This window comes from Dasypus novemcinctus, chromosome 9 (genome assembly GCF_030445035.2).
Source record: "Dasypus novemcinctus isolate mDasNov1 chromosome 9, mDasNov1.1.hap2, whole genome shotgun sequence".
Taxonomy (NCBI): domain Eukaryota; kingdom Metazoa; phylum Chordata; class Mammalia; order Cingulata; family Dasypodidae; genus Dasypus; species Dasypus novemcinctus.
The window spans coordinates 81,864,353-81,888,302 of NC_080681.1; the positions used below are offsets into that span (position 1 = coordinate 81,864,353).

At 39.4% G+C, this 23,950-nt stretch overlaps 1 protein-coding gene and 1 non-coding gene across 5 annotated transcripts in view; both read left to right on the forward strand.

Moving 5' to 3' along the window:
- FAF1 (Fas associated factor 1) overlaps positions 1 to 23,950 on the forward strand; it is a 573,725-nt gene that overhangs the window by 53,063 nt on the left and 496,712 nt on the right. The window lies entirely within an intron of this gene.
- Positions 6,039 to 6,145, forward strand: LOC111760011 (U6 spliceosomal RNA). The gene has a single exon (XR_002793818.1). It is a non-coding gene; the product is annotated as a U6 spliceosomal RNA (small nuclear RNA).

Sequence of the window (23,950 nt, forward strand, 5' to 3'; positions counted from 1 at the left end):
TGGGGAAGTGGAGGTTTCAATTTCAGCCATGGAACAGCTTCTGAGGTGGCTTGTGCCTCCAGTGGAGGGTGGGCACTGGTCCCTGTGGCATGGAGCACTCAACTTATGAGTCTTCTCTTCAGATGGGTAGTCTCCTCCTTCCACTCCCCCAAGGACATTGCAGGATGCTCTTCTGGCCTCCCGGAGCCTCCAAACAGGTGCTTCAGCTAGCTCCAGAGAGCTTTGGGTATTTGCTAACTGCCCTGTAGCAGGAGCTGACTCTAGGAAGCTCCTTACTTTGTGGCCATCTTGCTGGTTCTTCTCCCTTTGCACATTTTAAAATTGTTTTTAGTCTTTTTGTTATCGAGTCGTATGATTGCCTTATATATTCTGGCTATTAAATCCTTATCAGGTGTATGATTTGCAAATATTTTCTCCCATTCCCTAGGTTGCCTTTTCACTTTCTTGATAATGGCCTTTGCTGTGCATAAGCTTTTAATTTTGATGAAGTTCAGTTTTTTTTTTCTTGTTGCTTGTGATTTTGGTGTAACATCTAAGAACCCATTTCCAAATATAAAGTCCTGAATACTCCCCTGTTTTCTTCTAAGAGTTTTAGGGCGTTAGCTCTGATTTTTAAGTCACTGATGCATTTTCAGTTAATATTTTTAGTTGGTGTGAAATTATGGTCCAATTCATTGTTGTATGTGGATATCTAGTTTTCCCATATGAGCTGATGAAAAGACCCTTCTTTACCTATTGAGTGGTTTTTCTACCTTGTTGACAGTGAATTGGCCTTAGATATTTGGGTTTGTTTCTGAACTTTGAATTCTATTCCATTTGCCTATATGTCTGTCATTGTGTCAGTTCTGCATGGTTTTGATTATTGTAGTTCTGTAATGAGTTTTTAATTCAGGATGTGTGAGTCCTCCAACTTTGTTGCTCTTCTTCAAGATGGTTTTGGCTATTTGGGGCCCTTTGTCCTTCAATATGTACATCAACTTGTTTAAGAGTCTAGGGTAGTCTTGTAGAATGTTTTGTGTTCTGAATTTGTCTGATTGTTTCTTCATATTGTCATTTTCTTGTTTCTCTCTTAACTGTAGACTTTGAGGCTTGCTTAGGTTTAGGTTGAACATTTTTGGTAGGAGTGCTTTGTAATTGATATTGTGAACTTCATATTTTATCACACCTGGAAGTTTAAGCCTCATTTTGGCATAGTATTTGTGATGCTTCATTTGATTACTTATTTCAGGTGGTGATTCTTTGGCAAATTAGGTAGCAATATGGTGGCAGCATTTTGGCATGGTGCAAATTTTATCTTTCCAGAGAACTTTTTTATAATGGTTTTATTGTCCATTGATGATCGTTACCTGAATCAAGTAATACTGGGAAGGGCAGAATAGTATTCTTTTTTTTTTTTTTAATTTTTTTTTTTTTAAGATTTCTTTTATTTATTCCCCCTCCCCTCCCCATTGTCTGCTCTCTGTGTCCATGCACTGTGTGTTCTTTCTGTGTCTGCTTGTATTCTCATTAGGCAGCTTCAGGAACTGATCCTGGGAAGTTCCAGAGTGGGAGAGAGGCGATCTTTCTCTTGTGCCACCTCAGTTCCCTGTTCTCCTATGTCTTCTCATTGTCTCTCCTCTGTGTCTCTTGTTGCGTCATCTTGCTGCGCCAGCTCTTGGTGTTGGCCGGTACTCCTGTGTGGCAGGGGGACATTCCTGTGTGGGGCAGCATTCCTGCGCGGGTCGGCACTCCGCGTGGGTCAGCTCGCTGTACAGGCCAGCTTGCCTTCACCAGGAGGTCCTGGGATCAAACCCTGGATCCTCCGTATGGTAGACGGGAGCCCAACGGCTTGAGCCACATCCGTTTTCCCTAAATAGTATTCTAATTGTATTATTTCTTCTACATTTGTTCTCAAGATAAGAGCTTCCTTTTCCCCACCCTTTTTTTGAATCACCATTGGTTTATGGATTTTAATTTATTCAATTTCTAATTTGCCAGGGGTATTATAACAAATACCGTAGACTAGTGGGCTTTAAAATTTTTTTTTAAATAGAATTTATTAGGTTACAATTTGAGGTCAAGAAAATGACAAAGTCAAGTCATTGTAGACTTCTTCCAGAAGACCTATTGCCAGTGACCCTTAGCTCCTCTGTTACATGGCAAGGCAGACTAGTAGTATCTGCTGGTCTCTTCCTTCTCTTCTGGGTTTCATTGATTGCATCTTCTTACTTTTGTGAACATTTCTTCACTTTCTGTATTTATTCTATTTTGTGTGTTTCCCTGTTCTGGGCTGGCAGGCAATTTGGGCTGCAGTGGATAGGAAGGGTGGAGTCTGTGTGTTCATGTCAGGTTCTGTGTGGGGGGCCCTGGCTGTGGGTGGAGTCGGTTGTTGGCATAGGTTAGGGGCTGGTTGGGTGCCAAACCCCTGACAAAGCCAAGCCTGAGACTAGTGGACTTTAATAACAGAATTTATTGTCTCACAGTTTTGGATGCTAGAAGTCCAAAATCAAGATGTCAGCAGGATCATACTTTATTTGATGTTTGTACATTTTAGTGATGGCTTGTAGACAAACCATATCTCAGTCTCTACTTCTGTCACATGACCATATGTCTCCTTCTGTCTTCTCCTACTACTGTGTTCAAATTTCCTTTGCTTATAAGGACTCCAGTTATATTGAAATAAGGCCTCCCTGATACAGTTTGACCTCATCTTAACTTAAAACATCTTCAAAGATCTTCTTTACAAATGGGATCATGTCTTTAGGATGTGTGTTCTGGGTTAGGACTTGAACGTGTGTTTGTGGGTGGCATGATTCAGTCCATGACAAATGAATTCCAGTCTACTGTAGACATTATTTTTGTTATTCACATCGCTCCATACATTTATTAGTTGACCCAATATTGCATTAGATTCTTGTGGAAACATTTGAAGTTTGTCCTAACAGTTAATAGGGATTTCCAGATGGAGTTAATAGTGACCTCCTAATTTTCAAATATGGTGATCATTTGTGACCTTATTCTAGAGCTCTTAGCTGCATTTCAAAATCAGTGTGTTAAGTAGCATTTAAAAAAAAATCATCTATTGTAGATTTCTTTTTATAGTATAAATTTTCCATTTTGACTTTTGGCTGAAATATTTTCCAGTATATTATTCTTTCAGGAAAAAAAGTACCTAGTTTCTTTTAAAAATGTGTTAATATGTGTATATTTTATCTTTTGTTCAATTATCATTACATATAATGATTTGTACTTTTTCAATGCTTGTTTAAGCATTATTTTTCATGGGTATTGAAGCAATGCCTTTTGTAGGAAGTCACCATTAAAATACACTTAAAACACAGTCTCCAAGTATATCAAGTGAATAGCAAAATTCCTACCTATTTCAGAGTTTCTAACTTCAAATGTTATGCTTTATCTGTATGTTTTCAATGTGCATTCTCACAAATTACCTTTTTTGTATTAGCTATTAAAGGTGAAATTGAAGAGTTATACACTCCTTAGCATTGATAGCACTTGTAGATATTGACCATATTCCTTTGTGGTAGATAAAATAACGTTCAGGTGTTTCATAAACCATTTGTGCTTGTGGGAAAGTTGACTATTGTGATGAGGTTGTTTTTGTTTTTTTTTTGTTTAACTTTATGTAGCACAACCTCAACGCTGCACACGTAACTGCAGATATGGCCAAGAATTTTCCAGAGGGATGCTTTCAATTTATTGGTTTATCCTAGCTAGTATTCTCTCAAAATCCCTGTGGTTCTGGATGTTTACTTTTGGTAGTGTGATGGAGTGGGAGGGAGGGAAGATAAGTAGATTTTTGGAGTAATTATCTCAGTCATATAAATAATTACATCAAACTTAAGTTGATAAAATATTTATGTTTTCAGGCTTGTAGGATGAGTTCATCAGGACAACAAGTTTGGAAGCAACCTTGCAAACAGAGGAAACAACATGTGCATAAGAACAAAACTCAAAATGTTGTTATGCTGAAAAAGTCCAGTATATTGTTTAACAGGACTACCTCCATCAGTATCACCTAAGGAACTTTTTTTCCTTCTAGGACAGGAGCTCTTAACGAGGGGTCTGTAAGCTTGAATTGAAATTCAAAAAACTTTATTCTTCTGGGGATGTGTTGGTGTGATATATTTATTAAAGAATACACAGTATAGTGTGGACTTAGTAAGGGTTCCATGGTTTTCACCTGACTGGCAAAGGGGTCTGTGGAACAAAAAAGGTTGAACCCCTGTTCAAGGACATCATAACCAAACCACTTAAGTTAAATTTATTCTTGTTTCCAAGTCAAATTGATTCTTTTTGTTCCCCATTGCATTGATTGCTCTTAAGTTAGGCCACATTTAGCTTGCCTCCTATTCTGGAGTATGACGTTCTTGTACCGTCTGTTGTAGTGTTCACTGCTCTCCATCCTTGCCTTTTCCTGATAATCTTATCTTTTTTCTTATTGGGAGAAAAGAAATGCTTTCTTAACCTTGACATGGTTGGTCTGTTCATTGTTTGACATCCATTTCATTCTTCTTCATGAAAGCAATCTTTTTAGAGAATACTGGATGGGAAATCAGCAGCTTCCTGTATTGTTAGTGGTCTAGAAAGGGGTGAGTGGATCAGAAGTTGTCTTGGCCAAAATTGAAGTTCTAAGAAAGACTATCTTGTGTTTACTTTCAACATGAATAATGGATAAGACAAAATGATGTCTTTTCGTTGTTGGTGGTCGTACAGTTTTTAAAGATTTGAATTTCTTCATGCAGCTTCCCCCATAGGCCCTAGCACATTCTCTTATCTTACTATACCTGGTTGCCTCACTTTTTTAGGAAGTGGCTCTCAAACTGTAGCATGAATCAGAACCATCTGAAGGATTTGTTGAAACACAGATTGCTGGGACCCACCCTCAGATTCAGGACTATGAGATGGCACCTGAGAATTTACATTTCTCAAAAATTCCCAGGTGATGCTGACGCTGCTTGTTTGAGAACCACTAATTTAAGGTGTCTACATAGCCTCAGAAGACATGTAAGTGTCCATTCATTCAATGCACACTTATTGAGAGAAGCAATGTAATAGGTAGAAGGAGTTCTGGATTTGAAATTCTAATCTCATTTACTAACTATGTGATCCTGGGCAAGTTGCTTAATCTCCTTGAACTTTAGTTTCTCATTGTTAAATGGACATAATAGTCTGTATTTTCTAGGGCTGTTGAGAGGATTAAATGAGATAATGTAACTCACAATAAATAATTTATTGAATGCTTTTTATGTTTGTGGACTTTAATAGGCATAAAAGGGTTGTAGGGTTATCAAGAGTATTAAAAGATAATGTAAATTGCTTGGCTCGCCAAAAAAACATATTGTTAGCTTCTGATTTGTTAAGTTTTATGCTGGGGGTACCAAATTAATTTTATTCTCTTTTGGCCTTATTTCTCTCATTTGAGAGATATGTTACCTGAGTGTTCATTATATCTTATCTCTAGGATTTAGGATGAAAAGAGAAGAAATTGCCTAGAGCAGACACCTCTATGTCTGCTTCAAAAGGCTGTGTACTATCTGACTGGAGGAGTCCTTGCCTTTTACTTGTTTCTTGGATGTTTGGGCAAAAGTTTAATTTAGTTCCCTGAGGACTACTTAGGAAGCAAATAGCTTTGACTATTAATATACAATACCCTGATGGGTATGGGGAAAGGCAGGAAGAGATGAGAGGTGGAGGCGTCTTTGGGACATGGAGCTGCCCTGGATGGTGCTTCAGGGGCAATCACTGGACATTGTAAATCCTCACAGGGCCCACTGGATAGAATGGGGGAGAGTATGGGCCATGATGTGGACCATTGACCTTGAGGTGCAGAGGTGCCCAAAGATGTACTTACCAAATGCAATGGATGTGTCATGATGATGGTAATGAGTGATGCTGGGGGGGGGGGAGAGGTGGGGTGGGGGTGGTGGGGTTGAATGGGACCTTATATATATATATTTTTAATGTAATTATTACAAAGTCAATAAAAAAAAAAAAGAAAAAAAAATACAATACCAGTAATTCATCAAAAACAACTTTCAGTGCTCACTTCAGCAGCACATATACTAAAATTGGCACAATACAGAAAAGATTAGCATGGCCCTTGCACAAGGATGACACTCAACTTTGTGAAGCAGTCCATATTTTTAAAATGAAAAAAAAAAAATAGATGACTGAAATTCATTTTGTCTTAAAGGGCAGAGCCATTGTTAGCAATAAACTGAAGGAAGCAATAAGCAAATTGTAATGAGGGAGCATTTCTTCCAGGCCATCGAGTACTTTCAAAACCACGTACATGTTAGTATAAAGAGGGAATAATGTATCTAGCAAAACATGTAGTAGCTGGATATTTTACATAATATGTAATATAATATTTTTACCTAATGTACTTTTTCTATTTCAGGATCCCATCCAGGTTACCACATTACATTTAGTAGTCATGTCTCCTTATACTTCTCTTGGTTGTGACTGTTTCTCAGACTTTTCTTGATGACCTTGACAATTTTGAAGTTAAGTATTGTAGAATGTCCCTCAATTGGATAATTGTCTGATGTTTTTCTCATGATTAGACTGGGTTATAGGTTTTTAGAAGGAAGATCAAAGAGGTGCCATTATCATCACATCATTCAAAGGTTACATATTTTTGATATGACATCATTATTGATGTTGACCTTAAAAATCTGGCTGATGTAGTGTATGTGAGGTTTCTCCACTGTAAAGTTACTTCTCCCTTGAACTGCCTTCCCCATTATGTACTCTTTGGGAGGAAGTCAGTATGTACACCCTACACTTCAGGAGTGGAGAGTTCTCTTGTACCTCTTGAGGGCAGAATATCTACATAAATTATTTGGAATTTCTCTGCACGAGAGATTTGTTTATTCTCATTTATTTATTCATTCAATCATTATTTATATCAGTCTGGACTCATAGATATTTATTCTATACTTTGGGTTATAATCCAATATTACTTCATTAATTTTGTTGCTGAAATGTTCCAGCTTTGACCACTGGGGGCTCTTTCAGTTGGTTATTGTATGCCCTCATTGTGTATATGTGTGCTTGGGCACTTTCTTACTTTTTGTACTACCAGATGCTTCAGACTCATCTTGTATATGTCCTCCCCCGTCTTAAAATCAGCCATTTCTCCAAGGAACCTTGGTTCCTTTTATTGGAGAATGGTAAACCAAGAGTTGGGAGCTATGTGTACTTGGCTTTGGCCTACTTTTACTTTCTAAAACATATCATAATTTCATGCATCCATATTTGTGATCATGATGTTTTTTCTCTATAGTGTACTTCTGAACTCCATTTCATATTTCAAAAGCTGTTCAAGTCCTACTTTTTCTGAAATTCATTCCTTAATTCTCTGCGGATCATTTTCTCTCTCGTTTTAACCCTTTTGTACATTTTACATTCTGGTATTGCATATACTCTGGTATAACATGTTTGTTTACATATTTATCTGTCCTCCTAGACATTGCACTTCCTCAGGGTATTGGTTAGGGTATTTTTATTTGTTAAAGAAAACTACACAAAAATAAAATTTTGTCTTTGAGAGGAAAAGAGTAAGTGGTGGTGGTAATTAATGGGGGACCTGGGAGAGTGGTTTATCAAAACTAGTAGCTGAAAGATTGTCTACATACTAGTACTATACTTTTCCTGTTTTGTTTTTTAAATTTTTAAATTTTTACTTGACTTTTTTTTTTTTTTTTTTTAAGATACATAGATCACAAAAAATGCTACATTAAAAAATGTAAGAGGGCGGCCGACTTGGCCCAGTGGTTAGGGCGTCCGTCTACCACATGGGAAGTCCGTGGTTCAAACCCCGGGCCTCCTTGACCCGTGTGGAGCTGGCCCATGCGCAGTGCTGATGCGTGCAAGGAGTGCTGTGCCACGAAGGGGTGTCCCCAGCATAAGGGAGCCCCACATGCAAGGAGTGCACCCCGTAAGGAGAGCCGCTCAGCGCGAAAGAAAGTGCAGCCTGCCCAGGAATGGTGCTGTGCACATGGAGAGCTGACACAGCAACATGACGCAACAAAAAGAAACACAGATTCCTGTGCCGCTGACAACAACAGAAGTGGACAAAGAAGATGCAACAAATAGACACACAGAACAGACAACTGTGGGGGGGGGAGGAGGGGAGAGAAATAAATAAATAAATCTTAAAAAATATATATATATAAGAGGTTCCCATACACCCCATATCCCATCCCACCCCACCCCTCCCAGATTAACAACCTCTTTCATCATTGTGGCACATTCATTGCATTTGATGAATACATTTTGGAGCACTGCTACACCACATGGATTATAGTTTACATTGTAGTTTACACTCTCCTCCAGTCCATTCAGTGGGTTATGGCAGATATATAATGCCCTGCACCTGTCCCTAAAATATCATTTAGGACAACTCCAAGTCCCAAAAATGCCCCTATCCTGTTTTGTTTTTAGTGTAACTATAGCTCAATGGAGGCCTTTTGAAAAGGGGGACCATTCTGTATCACTCAAGGATTGGTAAAAAACAAAAATAACAAATAGACCTCTAAGCATGAAGGAATCTAATACAAGGAATTAGATGCTAATGAAACTCTTGAAAGGCCTAGCAAAAAAAGGTCCTTGCTTTAAAAAAATAAGTAATTTTATGGATAGCAGGGAATCACTGCCTATAATCTCAGCTGTTTCTAGTTCTAAAGCTGTTGAAGTTCCTTGGATTGTGGCCACAATGCTCCAGTCTTTGCCTTTGTCTTCATAGGGCCTTCTCCTCTATGCGTGTACCTATCTCAAAACTCCCTCTGCCTCTCTCTTATAAGGATTGCATTTGGGGCCTGCTCAGATCATCCAGATTTAAGTTCTTCCTCTCAAGATCCCTAACATAATCACATCTTTTGCCTTATAAGATAATAGTTGGAGATCCTGGGGATTAGGCAGTGAATCCCTTGAGGGGCCATTTTTTCAGCCTAGCATACCTACAATTCAAACAATGCCAGAGTATGCATCATAGAGTTTATACTTGAGAATAGGCAGTCATTGCTATCCAAACAGTACCTGCAGTTTAAGCCTGCTTAAGATTTTTTAGACTTAAACCTGCATTAGTTAAAAGGTTTTGTGTTTTAATGTAACATTTTGTGTGATCCATATGTCTTAAAAAAAAAAAAAGGGTAAAAAGGTTATGTAGGGGAAGCAGATGTGACTCAACCAGTTGGGTGCCCGCCTAACACATAGGAGGTCCTGGGTTTGGGTCCTAGTGCTTCCTAAAGTAGAAGAGCATATGCCTGCATCCACCACAAAAGCAAATGCAACAAACCAGCAGTTGCTGCAGCCCATGGGAAGTGGATGTGGCTCAGGTCATTGGGCATTTGCTTCCCATGTGGGAGGGTGGTCCTGGGTTTGGTTCCTGGTGCCTCCTGGAGAAGGCGAGCAAACAATGAGAAGACAGATGAAAGGACCGTCTGAGGGTGGGGCAGGTAAATTTTTAAAAAAATCTTAAAAAAAGGAAAGGTTATGTGGGCAGGGTGTGTGGGGGAATAAATGAAAAACTGATTCCAAAATACTTATTATTAGCGCTTACTATTAGCAGACCAGTATGTGGTTAGTGTGTGAGTTCTTTGCATTTTCTTATTACTCTTATCATATGAATAAGATATTTAGAACCATAATTTTAATATAAAGCTCATTAAAATGAGCAAAATATATTAAGGAAAGGCCTATTTCAATATCTTCAACAGAACAGTCTATTTCCTTTTTTTTTTTTAACTTTTTATTCTTAAATACTTTAAAACTTACAGGATAGTTACAAAATAATGCACACCCTGTACAGAGAACTCCAACATGCCCCATTTCCCAGACACCCAGATTCACCAATTTTAACATTTTGCCATATTTGCCATTATTATTCTAGCTAGCTATCCAGCATTCTATCAGTCCGTTTTCTGTATCAGTCTGTGTATCTGTCTGTGATTTATCAGTCTATTTTCTGTACATTTTGAGTGTGGATTATATATGTCATGCTTCTTAAACCCTCAATATTGCCATGTATGTTTTGTAAGAACAAGGATATTCGCTTATGTAGCTACCTTAAATGTAGTTATCAAGTGCAAAATTTTAAAATTGATATAAAGCTTACAGTCTATGTTCCGTTTTTAAAAAATTGTACCAATAATGTCCTTTTGTGCCTTCTTTACTCTTTGTGTGATCCCATCCATGATCATATATTGCCTTTGTCAATGTCTTTTTATTTGCTCTTTTTTCTCCTTTTTCTTGTGGGAACATGTATACAGTATAAACTTTCCCAGCCATTCTCAAGCATACTGTTCAGTGGGATTAATCACATTTACTATATTGTGACAACCTCACCATACTACATTACTAAAAATTTCCCATCACTCAAACAAAAACACTGTACCCATATGTATTAACTCCCCATTTGCCCTGCCCCTGACAACATGTACTCTAATTTCTGTCCATGACCTTGCATATACTAATATTTTCTTTGTAGTTATCATGGGACTAACTAAATCTGTAACAATCTCATTTGCTGTGATTCCAACTTAATTTCAAGAATACACACAAACTATGTTCCTGTCCCCCACTTTTATTTATTGTCACAAATAACATGTTTTACATTATGAGTCCTAAACCACTGATTTCTCATTATATTTTAGGCATTTTCCCTTTAGATCCTATAGAAAGTAAAAAGTATACTTACAAACCAAAAATATAATAGTACAGGCATTTATATTTACCCATATCATTATCCTCACTGGAGATCTTTATTTCTTCATATAGCTTCAATCTAATGTTTATTGTCCTTTCCTTTCAACCTGCAGAACTCTATTTAGTATTTCTTGTAGGGCTGGTCAAGTGGCGATAAACTCTCTCAGCATTTGTTTATCTAGGAATGTGTTAAGCCTTCCCTCATTTTGAAAAACAGTTTTGCCTGATAAAGAATTCTTGTTTGGCAGTTTTTTTGCTTTCGCCACTTTAAATATGTCATCTTACTGCTTTCTTGCCTCTGTGGTTTCCAATAAGAAATTGGCATTTAATCTTATTGAGGCTCTCTTGTATGTGACACATTGCTTTCTCTTGAGGCTTTCAGAATTTATTCTTAATCTTTGGCATTTAACAGTTTGATTATGATAGGCTGTGACATGGGTCTGTTTGGATTTATCCTGTGTTTTAGTTTCCTAAAGAAAATACCATGATATGGTTCAGCTTGATTAATGGGAATTTGTTAGCTTATAGTTTGAGACTGAGAAAATGTCCAAATCAAGGCAATGCTTTCTTCCAGAAGACTGACTGTTGGTGATCATTGGCTTCTCTACCACATGGCAAGGCATATGGTGGCATTTCTTGGTGCCTCCCTTCTCTTTCAGGTTTCCTTGGTTTAGCTTTTTGCTTCCCTGGCATTTTTTCTCTCTCTCTCTGTATATTCATGTCCATTGGGTGCTTGCCTCACTATTAATTTTTCCCAATTGAATGGGCTATTTCAACTAGAGGACTATTTTTTGCATGTATAATTCACTGATGATAATCCTAAAGGAAGATCTAGAAAACAAAGGGCTGTTGTAATAACAGGGTGAGTGCTGAATCAAGAGAAAGGCTACTTAAAAACAGTAGGATCTTGTGGCTCCCTGGCTGGCTACCTCCCCTCCCTCACAGGTTTGTGGGTGCTCAGAGTATGGATCCCTGGTCTTGGTTCCAGAGGGATCTAACTTCTGTGCATGTCCTGGGATTGTGTATGTCTGGCCCAATCTGTCTGGTGGTGTCCTGAGACACTTACTGTTGTAGAACTTGCCCTGCATGTGGAAGGTAGCTCACTGGGTTTTTTTTTTTTTCATGTATCGGAGGCAACAGATTGAACCTGGGACCTAGTATGTGGGAAGCTGGTGCTCAACCATTGAGCCACATTGGCTCTCTCGAGTTGGTTTTTTCATTTGTTTCGCTTGTTGTTTGTTTTTGTATTTTTTTGGGATGCACTGGGAACCGAACCTGGGATCTCCCATGTGGGAAGCAGGTGGTCAACTACTTGAGCCATATCCGCTCACCTCACTGAGTTTTTTTTACAGAACTCTGTGTGAGAGCAGTCAAGTTGTGCTACATGTGGTAAGGGATTGCTGGTTGTAGGACATCCATGCAGCGTGTGAGACCACAGGAAACTGTTTCCTAAGGAAGAGGGGACATGCAGAACTGTGTTAATATGTTTATTGGCAATTTATATATCCTATTTGAAAAAATATCTTTTCATGTCCTTTGCCTAGTTTATAATTGGGTTGTCTTTTTTTTGTTTCTTTGTAAAAGTTATTTGTATATTTTAGATAATAAGCCCTTATCTATATGTGGTTTGCAACTATTTTCTCCCATTCTGTAGGTTGTCTTTTTTTCTTTCTTGATATTCTTTTGTGCACAAAGTTTTAAACTTTGATGAAGTCCAGTTTTACCTATTTTTTCTTTTGTTGCTCATGATTTTGGTGTTTTATGTAGGACACCATTGCTGAATCCCAGGTTACGACAGTTTGCTCCCATGTTAATTTTCTAAGTTTTATGGTTTTAGCTCTTATGTTTAGGTCCTAGACCCATTTTAAGGTAATTTTTGTATATAGTATGAGGTAGAGTCCAATTTCAATGTTTTGTTTGTGATTATCCATTTTTCCCATCAACATTTGTTAAAGAAGTTATTTTTTCCCAGTTGAGTGAACTTTGCACCCTTTTTGAAAATCAGTTGGCCATGTAAGCGAGGGATTATTTCTATACTGTCAATTATACTGCGTTAGTCTATATTTCTGTTTTATGGTAATACGAACTGTTTACTATAGCTTTGTAATACATTTAAAAAAAATATATATATATTTTTGGGAAATGGATGTGGCTTAAGCAGTTGGATTCCTCTTTATCATGTGGGAGGTCCTGGGTTCAATGCCCAGGGCCTCCTGGTAAAGGCAAGCTGGCCCGTGCAGTGAGCTTGCCCACACAGGAGTGCCGCCCCGTGCTGGAATGCCACCACGCTTGGGAATGCCGCCCTGCGCGGGAATGCTGCCCAGTCCAGGAATGCCAGCTGATGCAGAGAGCTGGCACAGCAAGATGACGCAACAAGAGACACAGAGGAGAGACAGTAAGAGATGTAGCAGAATAGGGAGCTGAGGTGGCAAGAGGGAACGGTCGCCTCTCTCCCACTCTGCAAGGTCCCAGGATTGGTTCCCAGAGTCCCCTAATGGGAATACAAGCAGACACAGAAGAATGCACAGCAAATGGACACAGAGAAGAGACAATGGAGGGGGGTGGGGGAGAGAAAAATAAATATGTTTAAAAAAATATATATATATTTTATTTATTTTTAAAGGATACTTAGATTATATAAAATGTTACATAAAAAAATAAGGGATTCCCATATGCTCCACTCCCTACCTCCCACTTTCCCCTACATTAACAACTTCTTTCATTAGTGTGGAACATTCATTGCAATTGATGAAAACATTTTGGAGCATTGTCACACAGCACGGATTATAGTTTACATTGTAGTTGACACTTTCTCCCACCCTGTTCTGTAGGTTATGGTGTGATGTATAATGTCCTGTATCTGTCTTTGCAGTGTCATTTAGGACAATTCCAAGTCCCCAGAATTCCCCCTGTATTACACCTCTTTTTCCCTCTTCTGCCTTCAGCAGCTCCAGTGGCCAGTGTCTCCACATCAATGATATAATTTTTTCCATTGCCAGAATCACAATAAGTCTATAGTAGAATACCAATAAGTCCACTGTAGTCCATATTTTATCCCCCAGTCCTGAGGATTCTGGGATGATGATGCCCACTCCACCTCTAATTGAGAGGGGGCTTCGATTCCATATGGCTGATGGATGGAACTCTTTTGCTTGCAGTTGTAGACACTCAGTTCCTTGGTGTGGTGGTTGTCCATCCTCACCTCCTTGTTAGTTGTCCTGGGAGGGTACAATGAACTGAAGAGTAGGTGTTGCAACTCCGCTGAGGCTCAGGGCCCAGCTGGCACATGCACAGTCCAGAGATTCAAGTCTCTGGGACATAACACCTACCAACTTCAGTGCCAACTGTAGGTTCAATAAAAGGGACAGAAGAGGTATGTGTAGAGAAGTCACATCTGAGCCCTACTCTGTCTCACTCGGGAGCACAAACTCAAAGCAGGGCCCACTGGGAAGGCACCAATCTCCAGAGCTGTCTGCCATGACTGTAGGACCTGGGTGAATCCCAAGTCCTCAGGAGCCCCACTGTTTGGGGTAGTATCTACTTTGGTTATCTGTGAGATCCTGCTGAGATATGCATAAGTATTACCTCTCTGATGACCTCTCAACTCATTTTGAAGTCTCTTAGCCATATAAACTCATTTGTCTTTTCCATTTCCCCCTTTTATTCAAGGTGTTTTTCCAGTTAAATCACCGGCAGGTACTTGGCAGTAATCACTTGGGGCCAGGGAGGCTCACTCCTGGGAGTCTGTCGCACACTGGGGGGACGGTAATGCATTTATATGCTGAGTTTGGCTTAGGGAGAGGCCACATTTGCACAAATGGAGGCTCTCTGGAGGTAACTCTTAGGCACCCTACAACACTAGGCTAAGTTGCAATTTTAAGAGCAAAAGGCTTATAAGCACAGTTGTCAGTATATCGGCCCCATCAGTGGACTATCCTTTGCTAGTCATTGCCCATGTACTTCAGGGATTGTTGCTATTCCATTAGAGAATGTGGCAGAGCTTCCCAGGATGGGAATTCAGTATTCTTACAGTTGTTGTGTGAATATCTACCCACTGTGGTCCAATGAATTTTGAACATATTTATATGCCTTATATGTATGCCCAGGTCCTCCCATGTATCTCCTATCAGTGAAACCCCACCCCTATGATTCTCCCCTGCCATAGTTGTAACCCTTCTGTGATGTAAAACTTCTTAAAAAATGAAGCCAAGAATATTGCCAAATTCTATTCAGTCAGAAAGTGAGATATAATGATAAGTTTAAATATAAGAAATAAAATATATAATAATTTAGAAAAACTAAAACAAAATAAAGTAAAAAAATTGGGTATTAAAAAAATGAAAAATATTAAAAAAATTTTTTTTGCATTTTACCTTTCATCACTGTAATAACTATTGTCCTGTATGTACAGTGGCAGTTTCTTCCATTTCTTCCTCAGTGTTTTACTTTTTTTTCCATTATGTCTTCAAAGAAGTTTTAGGTCACAGTAAAGTCACATACAGAATATAGGGGACTCCCATATACACAACATCCTCCCCTCTTCCCCCTTCCCTATTAATGACCTTTTTACATGTGGATGGCACATTTGTTACAAATGATGTACAAATATTGAAACAGCTACTGACCGTGGTCAGTAGTTTATTATGCTTTACATTTTAGACCATATACTTGTATAAATTTCTGATGAAATTTAACATGGCCTGTATCCATCACTTGCATGATCATGCAGAATACTTCCATTGTCCCCTAACTATCCTCTCTTCCATTTATTCTATTCCTCTTTTCCCCTCCCCTTGAGGTTTACAGAGACCACCAGGCTTCACTCCTTGAAGGACATGATTCATAGATACTTGCAGCAGTGCTAAGGGCTTGGTACACTAGTCTGTCCTCCCCTATTAGGAACTGTCCATGTTCTCGAGAGACACCGTGCCCTCTGTTTGATGCCATATCGGGCCTTCACAGGATGGGAGTCCACCTCCTTCCCACTCATTATGTGGGTCTCCCACACACTATGCCAAAATGATCACTCATACATTCTCTAGAAGATGCCTGATGTGCACCCTGTCCCTAATGCCACTCCATCCAACACCCTAAACCAGTAACCCTTCCTTGTCATGTTGCCAAGAGTTTTCTCAACATTGCAGTTTCAGCCATGTACCCGCCAATCCCAGTGTTTACCTGCTTCCTTCCCCAACCCTTCCCCCAGTTCCGTAGGCCATCCAACCCATCCTCCCCACCCTAGCCCTGTCAAGTTTGTACTGCCCATACCAATAGTATCCCTATACCCCTATCATATCCCTTCACTGCACAAGTAATCACTGTGACCTTATAGATTTTGTCCATGTGGGTGTTGGCTCACAACCTTCTTCTCCCTTTTTATTTCCTGTAAACCTATCTTCCAGACTCTAGCTCTCTGAGTTGGCTCAATTTGCTTAATTCATATGAGAGAGATCATGTAATATATATTCTTCAATGCCTGGCATGCCTCACTTAACATAAGGTCCTCAGGATTCATCCATGTTATTCCGTGTGTATTGTATTCCTTCTTAGAGCTGAGTAATATTCTATTGTATGCATATACCACATTTTGTTTATCAGTTCATCTGTTGATGGATATTTGAGTTGACTCCAACTTCTGGCAATAATGAATAATGCCACTATGAACATTAGTGTGCATATTTCTGTTTGTGTCCTTGCTTTTAATTCTGGTTATATACCCAGCTGTGGAATTGCTGGGTCATATGGCAGCTCTATAGTTAGTTTTTTGAGGAACGGCCACCGTAGTGGGACCAATCTACATTCCCACCAGCAGTAGATGAGGGAGTTCCCTTTCCTCCATATCCTCTGCAACACTTGTAGTCCTCTTTTTTTAATGGTCACCAGTCTAATTGGTGTGAGATGGTATCTTATTGTAGTTTTGATTTGTATTTCCCTAGTAGCTAGTGATATTGAGCATCTTGTCATATGCTGTTGAGCCGTTTATATTTCTTCTTTGGAAAAGTGTCTGTTCAAATCACTTGCCGATATTTTTTTTAAAGAATTATTTATTTATTTAATTCCACACCCCTCCCCCCCCCCCCGGGTTGTCTGTTCTCTGTGTCTACCGGCTGCGTCTTGTTTCTTTGTCCGCTTCTGTTGTCGTCAGCCGCACGGGAAGTGTGGGCGGCACCATTCCTGGGCAGGCTGCACTTTCTTTTGTGCTGGGCAGCTCTCCTTACAGGGTGCACTCCTTGCGCATGGGGCTCCCCTACGCGGGGGACACCCCTGAGTGGCACGGCTCTCCTTGCACCCATCAGCACTGCGCATGGGTCAGCTCCACACGGGTCAAGGAGGCCTGGGGTTTGAACCGCAGACGTCCCATGTGGTAGACGGACGCCCTAACCACTGGGCCAAGTCCGTTTCCCTCACTTGCCCATATTAAATGGGTTGTTCATTTTTTATTTTTGAGATATAGCATTTCTTTATATGTGCTGGATATTAGACTCCTATCAGAGATATGGTTACCAAATATTTTCTCCCATTGAGTAGGCTTTCTTTTCACTTTCTTGACAAAAGAAACTTTTGAGGTACAAAAGGTTTTAAATTTGAGGAGATCCCATTTATTTATTTCTTCTATCACTGCTCATTCTTTGGATGTTCATGAAGCCATTTTCTATTATAAGGTCCTGCAGATGCTTCCCTACATTATCTTCCAAGGTGTTTATGGTCTTGGCTCTTATATTTAGATCTTTGATCCATCTTGATTTGATTTTTGTATAAGGTATGAGACGATATTCCTCTCTCATTCTTTTGGATATGGATATCCAGTTCTCCAAGCACCGTTTGTTGAAGAGGCTGTTCTCTCCCAGTTGAGTGGGCTTGTGGCCTTGTCAAATATCAGATGACTGTATGTGCGAGGATCTATATCAAAACTCTCAGTTCAGTTCCGTTGATCAGTATGACTACGCTTGTGCCAATATCAAGCAGTTTTGTGCAGTGTAGCTTTGCAGTATGTTTTATTTAAAATTTTTTTATTTTTAAAGATTTATTTTTTAAAGATTTATTTCTCTCCCTATCCCTGCCCCCCCAGTTGTCTGCTCTCTGTGTCCATTTGCTGAGTGTTCTTCTCTGTCTGCTTGTATTCTTGTCAGCGGCACCAGGAATCTGTCTTTTTTTTGTTGCGTCATCTTGCTGCGTCAGTTCTCCGTGTGTGTGGCGCCACTCCTGGGCAGGCTGCACTTTTTTCATGTGGGGTAGCTCTCCTTATGGGGTGCACTCCTTGTGTGGGGGGCTCCCCTACGCGGGGGACACTCCTAGGTGGCATGGCACTCCTTGCGCACATCAGCACTGCACTTGGGCCAGCTCATCACATGGGTCAGGAGGCCCTGGGTTTGAACCCTGGACCTCCCATGTGGTAGGCAGATGCTCTATCCATTGAGCCAAATCTGCTTCCCCTGTAGTATGTTTTAAAGTCAAGTAGTGTGATTCCTCCAATTTCGTTTTTCTTTTTCAATGTGTCTTTTGGCTATTCAGGGCCTCTTCCCTTCCAAATAAATTCCATAGTTAGTTTTTCCAATTCAGTATAAAATGCTGTGTTGATTTTTTAAAAAAAATTTATTCATTACCCCCTTGCAGCTTGCTTGCTATCTGCTCTCTGTGTCTATTTGCTGCGTGTTCTTCTGTGTCTGCTTATCACCCTTTGTTGCATCATCTTGCTGTACCACCTCTCCGCGGGTGTGGGCTGTCAGCTCTCACAGCTTGTTTTCACAAGGAGGCTCCTGGGACGCAAACCCAGGGCCTCCCATAGGGTAGATGGGAGCCCAATCGATTTAGCCAAGCTGCTTCCTGCTGTGTTGATTTTCATTGGGATTGCATTTAAATCTGTAGGTTAGTTTGGGTAGTATAGACATCTTAATGATATTTAGTCTTCCTATCAATGAACATGGAATATTCTTCCATTTATTTAAGTCTTCTTTGATTTCTTTTAACAGTGTTGTGTAATTTTCTGTGTATAAGTCATTTACATCTTTAGTTAAATTTATTCCTATGTGTTTGATTCCTTTAGTTACTATTGTAAATGGTATTTTTTCTTGAGTTCCTCCTCAGATTGGTCATTATTGATGTATAAAAATGCTACTGATTTTTGTGCATTGATCTTATAACCGGCCACTTTACTGAACTCACTTATAATTTCTATAAGCTTTGTTGTAGATTTCTCAGGGCTTTCTGTGTATAGGATCAGGTCGTCAGCAAATAGTGAAATTTTACTTCTTCCTTTCCAGTTTGGATGCCTTTTTTATCTTTTTCTTGCCTCAGTGCTCCATCAAGTACTTCTAACACAATGTTAAATAGGAGTGGTGATAGTGGGCATGCTTGTCTTGTTCCCTATCTTAAAGGGAAAACTTTTAGGATTTCACCATTTTATATGATGTTAACTGTGTGTTTTTTTTAATATACCCTTTATCATGTTCATAAAGTTTCCTTCTATTCCTATCCTTTGCAGTGTTTTTCTCAGTAAAGGGTGCTGTATGTTGTTGAATGCTTTTTCTGCATCTATGGAGATGATCATGTGATTTTTTTTCTTTCAATCTGTTTATGTGGTGTATTACATTGTTTGATTTTCTTATGTTGAGCCATCCTTGCACACTTGGGATGAAACCCACTTGGTCATGTTGTATAATTCATTTTATGTGTTGTTGAGTATATTTAACAAGTATTTTGTTGAGGATTTTAATATCTAGGTTCATTAGAGAGATTGGTGTGTAATTTTTCTTTCTTATGGCGTCTTTGTTTGACTTTGGCATTAGGGTAATGTTGGCATCATAGAATGCATTAGGTGATGTTCCTTCTACTTCAACTTTTTGGAAGAGCAAGAAGGACTGGTGTTCATTCTTTCTGGAATGTTGGGTAGAATTCACCTGTGAAGCCATCTGGTCCTGTGCTCTTCTTAGGTGGAGGTTTTTAATGACTGATTCTATCTCTTTACTTGTGATTGGTCTGTTGAGTTCATTAATTTCTTCTTTCTCAATATAGGCTACTTGTATATTTCTAGGAATTTGTCCATTTCCTCTAAATTGTCCTTCTTGTTGGCATATAATTTTTCAAGTAACCTCTTATGGCACTCTATATCAGTGGTCATATCCCCTTCCTCTTTTCTTATTTTGTGTATTTGCATTTTCTCTCTTTTTTTCTTTGTCAGTCTAGCTAAAGGTTTGTCAATTTTATTTGTCTTCTTGAAGAACCAGCTTTTGGTTTTGTTTAATTTTTCTACTGCTTTCTTATTTTCTATTTCATTAGTTCTGCTCTAATCTTTGTTATTTCCTTCTCTTTGCTTCCTTTGGGGTTAGTTTGTTGTTCTTTTTCTAATTCCACCAGGTATGCAGTTAGGTTTTTAATTTTAGCTCTTTCTTTTCTGATATATGAAATTTATGCCTATGAATTTCCTTCTCTGTACAGCTTTTGTCACATCCCATAGGTTTTGATATGTTGTGTCGTCATTTTCATTTGTTTCAAGGTAGTTACTGATTTCTTTTGAAATTTCCTCTGTGACCCACTGTTTTTCTAAGTGTGTGTTGTTTAACTTCCATATCTTTGTGCCTAATCTGTTTCCCTGGCCTTTACAGTTTTCTAGCTTCATTCCATTGTGGTTGGAGAAGTTACTTTGTATAATTTAAATCTTTTGAGTTTATTGAGAATTTTTCTATGGCCTAGCATGTGGTCTATCTTGTGGAATGATCCATGTGCACTTGAGAGGATTGTACATCCCGCTGTATTTGTATATAGTGTTCTGTATATGTGTGTTAAGTCCAGATCCTCTAATTGTATTATTGTCTTGATTGGTGTCTTGACTGGTGAGTTTAATCCATTAGCAGTCAGTATTATTTCTCTCACACAATTACTTACATTATCCATATTTTCTTTGGGTTTATGTTTGTCATATGTTAAAAGTTTTTATTTCTCTTTTTGTCTTTTTAGTTGTTCTTACATTCTCCTCCAGCTGTCTCTCTTTCCTGTTTTTTCCCTTCAACCTGGAGAACTCCTTTTAGTATTTCTTGCAGGGCAGATTTCTTATTGGCATACTCTTTTAGTTTCTGTTTGTGAATATTTTGAACTCTTCATCATTTTTGAATGCCAGCTTTGCTGGATACAGAATTCTTGGCTGGAAGTTTTTTTCTTTTAGTACCTTAACTATGTCATATCACTGCCTTCTTGCCTTCATGGTTTCAGATGAGAAAACAGCACTTAATATTATTTAGCTTCCCTTGTATGTGATAGTTCTCTTTTCCTGCCTTCAGTATTTTCTCTTTGTCTTCAGCATTGGTCAGTTTGACAAGTATATGTCTTGGAGTAGGCCTGTTGGGATTTACATTGTTTGGGGTGTGCTGTGCTTCCTGGACATGTACATCCATTTCCCTCATTAGGTTGAAAAGTTTTTAGCCAAGGGGATGCTTTTTCTGTCCCCTTTCACTTCTCTTCTCCTTCTGGGATGCTTATAATGCATATGTTTGTGTGTTTTGAAATGTCTTTCAAATATCTAAGTCCCTCTTCGTTTTTTCTATCTTTTTATCTATCTGTTACACTATCTGTTTGATTTTATATGTACTGTCTTCCACATCACTAATTCTTTCCTCTGCCTGTTCAGAGATCTGCTGTTATGGGCTTCCAGTGTTTTTTTTTTTTTTTAAAGATTTATTTATTTATTTCTCTCCCCTTCCCTGCCCCAGTTGTCTGTTCTTTGTGTCTATTTGCTGCGTGTTCTTCTTTGTCCTCTTCTTTTAGTGGCATGGGAATCTGTGTCTCTTTTTGTTGCATTGTCTTGTTGCGTCAGCTCTCCGTGTGTGTGGCGCCATTCCTGGGCAGGCTGAACTTTTCTTTTGTGCTGGGCGGCTCTTCTTACAGGGCACACTCCTTGTGCGTGGGGCTCCCCTATGTGGGGGACACCCCAGCGTGGCAGGGCACTCCTTGCGTGCATCAGCACTGTGCGTGGGCCAGCTCCACAAGGGTAAGGAGGCCTGGGGTTTGAACTGCGGACCTCCCATGTGGTAGACGGACGCCTTTACCACTCCAGTGTATTTTTTATTTCTTGGATTGTGCCATTCATCACCATCATATCTGTTATCTTTTTACATATGTTTAGTTTCTTCAGTGTTTTCTTAATATCCTCAATCTCTTCCCTCACTTCATTAATTTGGTCCATGATATTTGTTTTGACAGGTTTGATTAGTTGTTCAGTGTTCTGCCTTTTAGTTTGTTCAGTGGACTGGGCCATGCCTTCCTGTTTCTCAGTATAGTTTTTGTCTGGTCATCTTTTTATCTTGGTGGGTTTATTCAGTTGGTTATCTTCTCTGTCTAATCTAGGGTTTTATTTAGTTGCTGTTTTTATATATGTGTTAAATTTTTTCTTGACACTTTGTTCTTCTTATTCTCTTTCCTTGCTGTTGTCTATATTCCCTTGAAGGAAAATGAGTAGGGCCAGAGAAAACAAAAGAGGTAAGAAAAGGAAAAGGATAATAGTAAAATTTAGAAGAGGAATCATGTAAGACCTAGGGAACTGGATACTTAACTCATGTAAGTAGTGTAGAATTATAAGAATAAAAAAGTGGAGTACCTGCAATGAAATGGGAAACTGAATATAGAAAAGTATGTGGAATGAATTAAAAGGGCAGAATGATGAGGAGAGAGGGAAGAGAAAAGAAAGGACAAAAAGGGAGAAAAAAGTTAATCAAAGAAAGAAAACAGAATAGAGAGCTAGAAATAAAAAACCAGAAAAATTGAGGACTAAATAAAGAGAAGTGGAATATAAGAACAACAACAGAAAGCAGAAGATAGAAAGATGTAGGAAGGAAAAGAGATAGCTTTGGTAGACAAAATTGGTCTACATAGAAAAGGGGAAATCAAAGAAGAGGAAACACAGGAAACAAGAAACAAGCCAGCGTCCCTAATTAAAAAAAAAAAAAGGCCGGGGGGCGGGGTGGTGGAGAAAGAGGAAAGAAAGACAAGAAAACAAAAAACCAAACAAACCCACAAGCAAGAAATCAAACAATAACTAAGGAAAAACAGCTTTCCCTCATAGGCCCCTGTGGAGCTTCTCAGGCACTGCTGGTGTTCATCAATCAAATACCCTGCAGCCTTCCCTCTGCAGGTTTTGAAACTGGGTTTAGCCAGTAAACTAAGTTAAATTTTGAAACAAAAGTAACCCTTTTTTAAGGAAAAAGAGAGACCCAAGAGAAGCTAATACAAGAATATGTCTGCGTTTTCCCTGCCCTAAAGTATCAGCTGGATGTTTTATATCCTAGTGGATCACTACCCTAAGAGAAGCCCAGAATTGTTCTAGGGACCTCGTATTATTCAAGGGGGAAGCTCCTCTACTGAACTAAACTTTCTCCTTGGGTCAGTTAGCTCTTCAGAAAACTATTTAGGCACTTTCCCTCAGGCAGGTTTAACTCTTTGCAGCTGGATAAATTCCTGTTGATTAGGCGTCTGTTCTGCCCCCTTTCTATTCTTACTACTTTTCTCTCCCAGGGCCTCAGGATGCAATAGCGTGTGTGAGTGTACCCTTTTGAAATTCAAATGGGAACCTGGTGACTAAACTCACTGCAGAAATAAATAACTCTCAACCCTATTCCAGACCACCTCTTCCTCCCAGGGAACCCTGAAGAGGCTCTTGGAAGCTTGTGAAATGCTTCCTACTGCCTGCCTCCCTTAGGGGAGTTGAAATTTTGCTAAGTTTTCAGCCCCAAATTAGTCACTTGCCTGACTCCGCTTTCTCCCAGGCCAAGTTTCTTTTCCCCAGGGTGGTTAGGTAAATCAGGCTGCCTCAGCATCTTTGCCTTTCCCTTCTTCCTGATGCCACCTTGAACCATTTGGTATGCTCCTCAAAGCTTAGAAAGGGGGTTCAGGCAACCAAATCCACAGAAAGGAAATCCCTCTCCATCCTTCGCCAGGACCCTCCCACTCTTGGAGAATGCTTCCTCTGGCTGGGTGACCAGCGGAAGTCAAGTGGGGGCTGGCAGTGGCTTTTTGCCTTGAGGGTGGAGTTTAGCCATCCTGTCCCAAAGTTCCAGCCTCAAGTTCAAGAAACTCACTGTTTTACCTTGAGCAATTTATCTCTTTGTGGAGCTCTCTCCAGATCCATGCCCTGAAGCCTCCTGCTCTGTGGGTTCCCAAAACAGTGCACTTGGGCAGGATCTTGCCCCCACTCACCCTTTTTGTGTGAGATGGTGAGTGTGCCCTTAAACCAACACCATCTTGCCCCTTATTG